Consider the following 12,655-nt stretch of genomic DNA (forward strand, 5'->3'; position numbering starts at 1 on the left):
TATACACTTTTGAAATTGCTTCAGGAGTTTTGTTGAAATAGAGATATCAAAAATGCATTGGCTGGGTATATCTTAAAACATTAAACTGGATAGCAATCCAGCAGGGAGAAAAAAGAGGAATTTCTCAGTAAGCAAATAGCCTTTATTTCCTTGAGGATACACTTTGCCATAATTCACATTTGTCGATTTCACGATTTAATATCATTTTTCGCACCTCTGGGTGCCATAATTAACACTTCAACAGGAGGCGTGTTGTATTTTTGTTTTTTTTTGCTAAGATGCAAAAACCGATTTTCAACTGAACATAATAACAGAGAAGGCGATCAAAATAAACTTGTGTATTTTTCAGCGTGGGTTAACTTAAGTGGTTAAATTCATTCAATGGATGCTCATGGTCAATGGGTTTGAAGCTTATATTGAGTTTAGGATGTGTTAGGTGTAAATATTTGGTTTGAAAAAATCTACACATAAACAATAGCCAAAGGGTTTTTTTTTTTCGAGGATTGGCTCAATGGATGATTTGTTTGGAATGATATTAATGTTGAAGTTTGTATTTTTCGAATGAAAGAAAACAAAAAAGATTGAAAGGATTTGCATAAAGTATGAAGGTTCTATACTTACGCAAGTTGAAGGGGAACCTGCTTTCTGCGAACAACAGTCAAACCCGGATAACATCATATAAAAAAGTAATTCCTAGTCGTTACTCAAGTCCAGATTTTTCTCAAGTGAACATTTTCTCCAGCGAATATTTACTTTGGTGTTTAACCACTTCAACTTCTCGGTCGTTACACGTAAGGAAATTAAAATGGTTCCGTTAGAAAAAAACAGTCATTCTCAGGGGCGGACTGGGGGTCAAAGGGCCTCCCGGGACTTTAAGGAAAAAGGCCACAAATACATAATTCACTTTTAAAATTTTTATAAAGAAAAGTTTATATGCAGAAACTGTTTCTTGATATTAAGTCTTGTCTATGGGCCGCTTAATACCTACACTACAGTGATTGTTTATTATGGAAAGGGGGGAGGGTCTTTCTGCCCCCTTTTAGGCGGTAACGGCAATTTTCTAAAAAAATACTTTAAATAAAAAAAAATTATTAAAAAACAACGGCAGCACTTAGAGTTATGAACGATACTTTAAGTTTTTTAACAATATTTTAATTTAAATAATTTCAAAAGGATGCATATCGATAGGAACTTTAAAGTGGAGTATCTAAGGCAAATTATTATTGTTAAAGATCCATAGGAGGCCTACATTGACTAAAGGGCCGCAAACATAATTCGGTGGGCCTTCAAGCCTACATTTACTAAAAAGGCCACAAGCATAATTCTGTGAACCTTAAAAGATCGAAAGAGGGCCTACATTGACTAAAGGTCCACAAACAAAATTCGGTGGGCCTTTAAAGATCTATAGGGGGCCTACATTTAATGAAAGGGCAACAAACAAAATTCGGTGGGCCTTTAAAGATCTATAGGGGGCCTACATTTAATAAAAGAGCCACAAAAATAATTCTGTGGACCTCGAAAGATTTATAGGAGGCCACAATTGTTTAAATTGACTAGCAACCGAGCATTTTATGAGAAAGTTTTCTTTAACAAAATAGAATATCAAGTGCTTTTAAAAATTTTCTTCTTGCCCTAGGGCCTACCGGGAAAAATCCCGGTTGCCCGGTGGGCCAGTCCGCCCCTGGTCATTCTTAACCACACACTTAGACAAATAAAATTTTCTTTCATCTGAAAACATATATTCTTGTTTTAACATCTTTAACTTTACACTCTAAGATTTTGAATAAAGGCGTGCATTGAGCTACGGGCATTGGGCTACAGGGCTCGTTTAGCCCTGGAACCCTAAAAAAAGCGCATATCGGTTTTGAAAAACAATTACATGCATATTTTTTTTCTTGCTTTTTATATCAGTAGCCAAAATTTTCGAAATTAGGTTTTTTTGAAACTTAAAATTACCTACAAAATACAAAATTCAAAAATCAAAAAAACAGGGGGGTCATTCCGTAATTTTGAAAACGATAATCGATTTCAATAGTTTTCTTATGGTCCCTATGCATTGCGACTTGGATGCGAATATCTTCTAAACGGTTAAAGCAACCAATTTGAGGCCAACGACTTTTTTGTAGAAAATTTAAGCCCCTACAATAATCCATCTTATTAATTTAATAATAATGACTTTTCAGTGAATTAGAAAATTTTGAAAAGTAAAAAAAGTTATTATATTTTTGTTTAACTTTGACCTCGAATATCTTTCAAATGGTTAGATTAATAAAAAAAATTAATAGGACATTTTTTGTGGAGCGATTTGTTTCCTATAAGAATATGTCATGCGCGTTTGATTATTATAATTTTTCAATTTGTTACAAAATTAAGAACAAAAAAAAAATTTTTAAAGATTTTCTCGATTTTTGGACCTCAAATATCTACTAAACGGTTAGATAATTCAAAAAAGTGTATTTAACCTTTTTTGTAGAGCGTTCAATTTTCTACAAGAATATGTAAAAAAATTGGCTAAAAATTCAATTAAAAAAAAAAATATTTTTTTTTTAAGTAGAAGCTTGATGTAAAAATGGAAAGTTGAAAAGCGGAGGAGATAAAGAGCTCATATTTGGTGAGTATATTGTAGAGGTGTCTAGCAATCGAGTTTTCGAAGTACCAAATCAAAAAAACGAATATCCATTTTTTTTATTTTTTTTATTTACTCAAAAATAGTAATTTTTGAGGTAGTTATAAGCTGCCAAATATTCTAAGCAAAAATAGAAAAACTAGGTAATTCAATTTCATTAAATAATGTCCATTCGTAAGCCGAGAAAGCTTGCCAAAGTTTTATTTTTACTGTAAAATTTTACTGATTTTTTTTTTAAATATTGAATCATATTCAACATCAAAATGATAACAAATCTTTATTTAAAAAAATCCATTTTTTGTTCTTGTTTCTAAGATATCCGCTACCAAAGATGTTTTTGTCTGTTGTCTGCTACTTTTAGGGTCATAATTTTTAAGCATTATACGTTTTTTAAATCAAGTTCACTGTGATTTGTATATGTCAAAACTTTTTGTGAGGAGAAAAAAAAGCTTTATAAAAAAAGTTATATAATCAATTATTCAAGAAAACTTGATGGACAGCGAATTGAAGGTTCTTGTTTACTTAACCATTCATATTTGTTATGGAGTTTGGCCGAGGTGCAAAGTGACACAATCAATCTGTTGACTACTAAAATCTGTTCAGATGACAACAATTGAAATTGTTTCACATCCGGTGCAGTTTTTTGGAAAAGTTTTAAGGTAAATTCAAAAATTAATATATAAAAGTAGGTATTCTGAATAATCGCTTAAACATACCCATCATTAAAAAAAAATATGAATTCTCTTTCTTGAAATTCACCATATTAAAGTGTTGAAATATGTCAACTTCATCAATCACTTTGATTTTGAATTCATTCAATTAAAGGGGTTAAAAATGAAAACTGAACAAATAATAATAATACCCGAAACCAGGTGCAAAAATATCCGGTGGCGGCATGCATTTTAAATGAAAAGGAAAAGTGAAAATATTTTTCCATTTAAAAACCATGACAATTTTCATTTCCAATAGAAAAATTTATCTACAAAGGCTGTCTACGAATCCGTTCGTTTTCTTTATTTTTTGCTTGAAAAGCGATAAACACTTTCATATCAAAAGACCCATACATGTATGAAATATTATAATAATGGACACCTCTTGAAAAAAAATATATATCCTTTTTGGTTAAAAGACTTGGCGAAAGGATAAAAAGGGTGGATGTTGGATGTGTCATTATTATTGATAGTGCTACTGAAGTTCTTCTTGCAAAAAAAAAAAAGAACAATACTTTGACAAACAAATGGACACAATGACATGGATTTTATCTTTAGTGCAAATGTCCCTTTGATCCTTTGAGATCACTTGAAAAGATGTGGGAATTCAAATTGATCAGGCGAAATATGGCTTGGTGGTTTTGCATCTGGATTTGAAAAATGATAGTCGATAAGCAGATGCAAGGATTTGGTTTGTGCTCAGATAGTTTTTCAAATAAAAAAAAAAAGAAATGCTTCGAACATTGGCTTGAGCTCATTTTGTGTATTTTGTTTTTATAGTTGAACATAGTTTTAGACCAAACTATAAAAAAAAATATTAACTTATGCGTCCTTTCAGTTAAGAGATAATTTATTTTTTTTTTCGCCGAACTTATTACACCTGCCACGCGACTGAATTGCATCCCTCAGCAGCGTGCTGCAATGTATTTAATTATAAACTCGCTACAAATATTTAACATACAAGTTATTCAGGTAGGGGTCCACTGTTGGCTAAATACAAACTTCCACTTCATCTCTTTTTTTCGGAACTTGACAAGGACTCGCGTCTATTTGCTTTTGTTTGTCTGCATAATGGTAATACTATTTAATTTGTTTGCGTCACAATTCACTGGGCATCTCTCACGCCGCGGTGTGCACCGAGGACACACTTCTGACTAACAATTAAGGTGCCTTTCCTGCGATGTGGAGGGGAGCTCCTTGCTTCTCTCTTAGTCATAGTCAGGCTTAGTATTGTTTGACGAGGGAAACCATTGATGCAATTTAAACACACACGTGTCCCATTATCATGCCACTGGTTTTTATTTATACAATTTCTCATAGATAACCATGGCAACAATGCACTGAGTCAATATGTGATAGTAAATTTGGTGGAGAATTATGTTTTTGTGCTCACTGAACCAATAACAAGAACAGGTAAGTGCAATATGACGCAGGTAACTAAAATTAATGACCTTAATAACCTCAATAATTAAAGTCCGGAATACGTGATCGCGTTTACAGCGTCCATGAAGCATATGTGATTCATGAACATGTATTTTTAATAACGGATATATTTTATACAAAAAAATCAGAGAAATAATTTTAATATCCTTTTGTAGGTTTATACAGCCTGCAGCAAAAATTGAAATATATTTTAGAAAACGCATTTTTTTTTTTCAAACCACAACATAACCCATATGATTTCAAGGTATTTTTTAACGCTGATTCCAACAAAACTCACAAACAAATCAATCTGAGCATCCCTGAAAAGCAATGCACCTCATTCATGTTGATCTGACACAAATATCTGAAGTGTACACTGAAAATAATAAATTTCGTAAAATTACGAAAATCGTTTCATACACTACATTTTCGTTGGCCCAACGAAACTTTCGTTGGCTCAACGAAAATATGTAATTTTTCGTAATATGAAAACCTTCATCAATTAATGAAAACGTTTCATACACCTTTTCTCCCTTTTTAGTGCCAAAAAATCCAATTCAATGAAAAGATTCATCAATTAACGAAAAATTTCATACTCATTTTAAAGAATAAAAATAAGAATTTTTTCCTTACTTTATCAAAGTTTTAATTAAGTAACGAAAAAATTCATTAACTTATGAAATTCAACATTAACTAACGAAAATCTTCATAAGCTTATGAAAATTCTTCATATACTAATGAAATGTTACATTGGCTTATGAAAAAATACATCAGTTAACGAAAAAAATCGTTGCCTTACAAAAAAAAAAAACGTAGACTTGGGTGCATTTCTGTTTTAATGATTAAAAATTGAATCTTGCTTTATATAGTTCACATTAGGTTTTTGTTTAAAAATCTATGTAAGCTGAGCTGAATATAAAAAATATTTGCGTATTGACAAGGTGTCTCACGATAAGTCGGACTCATCAGTTGACTTAAATGAGCTCTACCGGGTCGAAACGCCAATTTTTGATTTGGACTATATTAAATTAATAATTTAACAAGTCCCATAAAAAAATAGAATTAATGCAACGAAAAGTTTAGTTAGCTAACAAATATTTTTTCGTAATTTAATAAAAATGTTCATTAAATTTACGAAAAAATTCGTTAGCTAACGAAAGTTCTTTCATAAATTAATCAAAAAATACATTGACTAACGAAAAATATCACCGTGGTTAATTAAATTTTACGTTAATCGATGAAAAATTTCGTAAAGTGATGTAAAAATTCATTAACTCTCGATCAAAAATTTTTATGAAAAATTTCATTAAAATACTACAGTTTTCGTTGATTGATGAAGTTCTTCATTAACGTATGAAAGCCATTTCGTTGAGCCAATTAAATTTTTCATCGGCTGAAAATTAATTAAATTTTCGTTGGCTCAACGAATTTTTTCGTTGTGTTTACGTAAGGATTTGGTTCAGTGTAGTTTTCAATTTTTTAAAATCTGCACCTAATCTTCAATCCAGGAAAATTAGGACATGCGGACATGAGATTTTTTTAGATTTTTGACATAAGTTATAGAATATCCAAACAAAAATAGAAACCAAAAAATTAGCCTATTAGCACTAATTCCAAGATTGTACCAAGATGTTTTTTAGTGCATACACAGAGAAAAATATGACCCGCTAAAAACTAACAGATTGCCATATTGTTTTACCGTCCATACATTTCATAAGGAAATCTTATTAAAATCAACGATTAATAAGGTTTTTTAAGGAGATTTCTTATTATTTTTATAGAGAAAATCTTATTAAAATTTGACTGAAAAGTTGATTTTTTTTTGCAACTTAGCGCTAGAACAAAAATCGCGATCAATATGGCAGGTTGGTTCAGGTGGTAAGGTGGGCGACTAATGATTTGTAGTCTCCAGTTCGATTCCCAGCCTGGTCATCGTTTTTTTTATTTTTTTGCAGATTTAAAAACAATAAGGAAAACCCGATTGTTTTAATGAGGTTTCCTTCTTGGATGAAAACCATAGAGAAATCTTATTGTTTTTGTTCTATTTTATGTGGTCTATTTTTCTCTGTGTATCCCAAAATTTCCCCTTTTCTCAAAAAATACCATTTTGTCATAAATATGAATGTTTTTTTTTGCATTGCATTGTTTTGATTTTTAACCCTCTGTAAACACACCTCTTTTTTGCAAATTTGTTTTATACTTTTTCATGTCGCTATAACTTTTTTCGATCTTACTATTTTAATAGAGAATCATATATGAAATTGATGTAGAATATTTCGAGGAATTCGAATGTTGTATTCACAATTCGAAAAAAAATTATTTTCACCCTTATAAAGACACTTTTTTGTGACCAAATTTTAATTTTTGTCCTGCCCGTGTGCCGACAGAGGGTTAATGATAATCGATATAAAATTTGGTTAACTTTTAAGGGTTCTTCTGTAGTAAGTTAGCAACTGTTATAATAATACGGGTTGACAGATGATATCATGTATCATATGTGTATATAATACCATCCTCTCCATTTCGCGCTTTGACCTTAAAAATCGCGAGTTGCGGACATGAGATTTTTCTAGACTTTTGAGGTATGTTATACATAGAATGCCAAAACGAAGGTATTGAGCAAAACAAATTTCTATTGGCATTCATTCCTAGGTTAAACCCTATCAATCTAATCTAAATTGAGTATTTTTATTACATGTTCTTAGAGTGTATAATCATTTTTAATGAGACCAACTATAACAATCATCTTATATCGATTTTGGTCAATAATCATATTTGATTCATAGGACGTGTTCATATGATATGAACACTTACTACGTCCATGAATCATATGTAATCACAAAGTAAAACTTTTTTTTTTAACAAAGCAACAAATTACTAATGGTAAAAAAAGCATTTTGCCTCAAATCTGAGTCAGTCGCAATACTTTCTACCACACAAAAAAATTGGACGTAGAGAAGATTTTGAATCAATTTATGTAGGGACGTAGAATATTTTACATATTTATGATCATATATGATTCATGGACTTCTATGTATCAAATGTTATTCATGGGACGTAAAGAAAATGTCTGTTTTTCTGATACAAAATTATGAGCGTAGCTACTTTATTTAACCAGTTTGTATAGGGACAGTGAAGTTGTTAAACTTATTTTTTCGTTTTTTCAATCACAGATTTCTTCCTCTTTATTCCATATAGATAATGCCTCCGTATCCTTTTGCTTTGTTTTTTACTACTCATTCGCTTCATTAACCCAAACCAAACAAAAAATGTTGATGCTTTTGTTCAGAACCTTAAATAGTAATTAAGCCCTTTGTATTTTTATTCCCACCGTTTCTTCACAAACCATCTTCATTTAATTAAAATAAATAAAAAAAATGTGTGTTTGTTTTAAAAGTGATGGTTTCTATGAATCATCCAATGTGAAAATATCTTAATCAAAATATAAACAAAAGTCATACCTAAGATCCTTAAAACAACACCTTAATATTCATATTTTTGTTACTGAAGATGTAGGTAGTTTGCTTTAGGGCACAATTTCATTTTATTATGCTAATTTACTTTATTAATCTGCGATTTATTTAATTACCATCCTCAAACTGACTCAATCAACATTAAGAGCACAAACTGTAACACAGAACTTCAAGTTGATTTCCCACGGTTAAGCCTTGCTATGGCACTTTGATGATGGTAACGCATACCTAACAAAACACCTTTCTCCAAAAACGGCCATCATCCTCAGGTTTAAGCTTCAGGATTTGCCGAAATCTTATATATCTGGCTGCTGTGCTGTGCGTCGCGTTCCATTTAGTGTTGCCCGGAACGTATGTCAAAATGTCGCCGCCAGCGTAAATGCAATTAAACAAATTACGACCAGTCCACCCCTGTATAAAAACTCCTCGCAACTTTTACAATGAAGCCTGGCGCAATGAGCGGCAGCAATGCGGTGGCGCGTCGCAGCGGGAGCAATGAAATCGGCTAAACTGATGCCGAAAAAATAAATATCTTGTGGCTACTATGCTAACACTCTCCCGTGGCACAATTTTTCATTTTGCATTCACATTGCTAAACAAAAAAAAAAAAAAAATGCAAAACTGACCCAAGTCGAGCATTCAAAAAGTGAGATCATAAAAAGAAGTCCAATCTTAACTGTATACACAAAAAATATCCAGGCAAGTTTTGAGTTATTTAATTGTTACGCAAACGACTTAATTGCAAATCACACAGAATCCAGGATTTTTTTTTTATCTTTTTGATTTTCCTTCAGGAGAACGAAATTTCATTTGTTTATGCCTCGAGCCAAAGTCGGCTGCTTTTATTATGACACCTCAGCGAGTTGTCTGTATAAAAGGTATGAAAGGAGTTTATACTTGGACCCGATAGGAATGATGATGGTGATGAGGTTGGAGAAACGTTAAAAAAATTTCGCTGACCAACATTTTACTCGATTTAACGATTTTGAACTACTTTTCCTTAATTTTTAATTGCAATATATCTACCTACTAAAGTTCAAGTTTTGCAGTCGCGTTAAAACTGAATTCAATATAATGAATTAAATTTGACATAAGGGCGATAAATATTGCAAAATCATGGGTTCGAAAACTCTCTTTAGTTCTGTTTGTTTACCTGTCTTAGCCTTTATTAATCAATGTTTTTTTTTCCAAACTGAGTGTTTTTGAGATTTGAAAACATAAATAGAAATTGCTTATTTTTTTTATATTATTAAAATATATCTCCACTTTCACAAAAAAAAAATCACACGTGGTTGAAGTGAAATCTAAAAATCATTTTAAAAAAATCGAAAAAATATAACTTTTTGTTATTCCATCACTTTTTTTATATGACAACCTACAATAAATTTTATACCATCTGAAAGCTTATTGTTTCAGCTCAAAATATTTATATCGACCATGTCTATACAACATCTACAAAAAGAGCTAGAATTTTTTTAACCCAATTAGTTTTCAAAACAAAAGCAAAACAATCAATCTCTTTTCTCTTCTAACGCCATTAAATCCATTTTTTAAAAAACAACCTATAATAAATTTTATATCATTATTATTTCACCTTTTATATGACGCTTCAATCATATTTCTACCATGCCTACAAAAAAAGTAAGAATTTTTTAAAGCCAACCATGTCGAAATTTCAAACTGAAATTACAGTACTTCCTCTACTGCTGGCTGGTCATCGGCAACAAATCTTCACAGGTGTTTTGAGGTATTTTTTAATTAAGGATTAAATAATTTGTAGAGCACGTACCGTTATATGTGTGATATATTAAATGAAAGGTAATATTATCAGCATGCGTTAGATCAAATGATATAACGTGTTTAGAAAAAGAACATCTTTTCACCGTTATCTCAGAATTTTGAATAGGTATGAAATTAATTGAAATTTTGCACAATCATAATTTATTTAATTATCTATCTACTGTATTAATTTCATTCATCTATCTATTAAAACAAAAAAGTTATGATCAATTGATTTTTCGTGTCGCTTTTTTGTTTCATATTGTTTCAAATCACTACGATACCAAAGAAGTTTTCACTTCAAAAAATTTAAAAAAAAAAGCTCGTTTTTCTCTATAACGGCTTTAGCGATTTTGATGATCGAACTAATTGACAAAATAAGAATCCTTTAATTCTAAAGATGTTAGAATATTTTCAGATCTGCCTTAATCTAACAATTTCTTTCATTGAGGTGACAGTTTTCATCTATCTTACAATGAATAAAATGAAATTCAAGAAAATATTGTCAGGAGCCAAATTCCGCAAGAGTTTGTAAGTACCTCTGATGTTTACACGAAAAAAGGTGTAAATTGCATTGCGAACAAGGCAGAGGAAAACTCACACTGAAAAACTCACTCTTGCGGAATTTGGCCCCAGGTTAAAGATTGTACGTTCACACGGTTGGAAAAAGTTTGCCTGAAATATATTGTTATGGTAAATGCAAAAATGACTATTTTTTTAAATTGACATTGATCGATTGGTCCGATTATAAAAATTTTTCTAAAACATGCGAAGCTAAGCATTTTAAAATAATTAATTTGAACTTAAAGTAGGAAGCTTAAATTCGTTTAGTGGTACGATTTTACATATGTGTAAATCAACATACAAAAGTACATCCGGCCTAACTAAAAGGGTTGAGCTGTGAACCGGATCCTGCGAAATTCTTTTCCAATCTTATGATTATCGTATTCAAAAATTTTGCATCCGGACATTAAAATGGTCATACATACACAACAAAAAAAACAATCCTTGACCTTTTCCCCAGGTTACTTTGCAAATACAAAATTCATTGTCAATGTACCTATACAGGTTGGCTTTGGCCAGCGCTCAACATCAATAGAAAAGAATGATTTCCTTTTTTTTAGTATTTGTCGGACATTCGCCATATGCCTGCCATTGTAAAAAACTTACGATCAAAAAATTATGATACACGTCGACAATAACAAAACCGACACGACATCCATCCCCAGCAAACAATAGTGTACATTTCCTGAAATCCTGCAAAGGTACCTACATGATGAAAGGATGTCCCAAGTGGTTTCAAATGGAAAAAAATGACGCCGCCACAATCACTGCCGACCGGCCGTCTATAATAGTCTTCTATTCTATATACCCTTGGCCATTCTATAAACAAACAAAGGACACGCGATAAAACAGCTCGAAAAGGACTATTTTGAAAATAATTTAAAAGAAATCAAACTCTGCTGTTTTGTGGGTTCTTGTTTTTGCAGTAAAGAACAAAAAAAAAAGGGGATTCGGCACGGCCGACTGGCAGTCTATCGAAGGCAAAATAGCCGAATGACCTTTTAAACGCAAAAGAAAAGGTTTGCCTATAAGAAATATTATCACCTTGGTTCAACATTTATAGCACTACACCTGGCAGAGAATATTGCACCAAGCAAAATTTCAAAAATACCAAAAAACAGAAGGTCAGATAGATTGCTCCTTTTTTCCGGTAATTAGATACAAATCGCTTTGAATAAATAAAAAAAAAAAATGGAACAATTGACGTACTGCTCTACACGGGCATGTGTGAAATTGATTTTAAGCTTTTTTCCATTCAAACAAAACCAAAATGACAATGAAGGATTTGGTTTCTTTTGAATTCTTCTTCTGCGTGAGGTCCAGATAGGTTTTATAATTTTAAGAAATACCCTGACTCCTCAACATTAAATTTATTAAAAAAAAATCGTTTTGCCATAAAATTACTCCAAAAAAAAAAAACAGGAATCATCCTTGGCTTTCAACCCTTTAGCCTTCGGCTAATCGAGATTATTTTTTTATTAATCGAAGTTTTTAAAATGCGTGTGGTCGCAATTGAAAATTTTATCATGTAAAAGATGTATTGCTTGGACGTGGCACAATGTGTCGCCTCTCGCTAGCGTTGACACATTGGTTGAGCATTTAAATTGCTTATCTGCGGATGGAATCGATTTAAGTCAGTCAAGAATATTTAATAGGCACCTTAGTATGAAGGTAAGTAATAAAAATAATGAACGCCTGGAAGGGGGTTTTAATGAATTCACTTAAAGCACAAAAATTACTGGAAAAAAAAGTCTTTTTCGGAAGGCTTAATAAAATACCCATTAATTGGTTATTGTGGATATAAAAATGTGTTGTTTGGGGCCAGGACAAAATTGCATGTTAGCCATAAAATAAAAAATACTGTTTAATTGAGTTGAGTTCAGATCTTCCAGCCTATTATACAAAGGTTTAATTTAAGAATATTACCCTAACCAAACAAAATTTGAGCACACTGCAGCAGTGGCGTATTGAGGGGGGGGGGGGGGCTCAGGGGGCTCAAGCCCCCCCCCCCCCCCCCAAGCCTCCAAAATCATGTTACTATTTAGCTGATTTCACCATAATCTACATGATTAACTGAAACT

The sequence above is a fragment of the Episyrphus balteatus genome, chromosome 2, assembly GCF_945859705.1.
Source record: "Episyrphus balteatus chromosome 2, idEpiBalt1.1, whole genome shotgun sequence".
Classification (NCBI taxonomy): Eukaryota; Metazoa; Arthropoda; class Insecta; order Diptera; family Syrphidae; genus Episyrphus; species Episyrphus balteatus.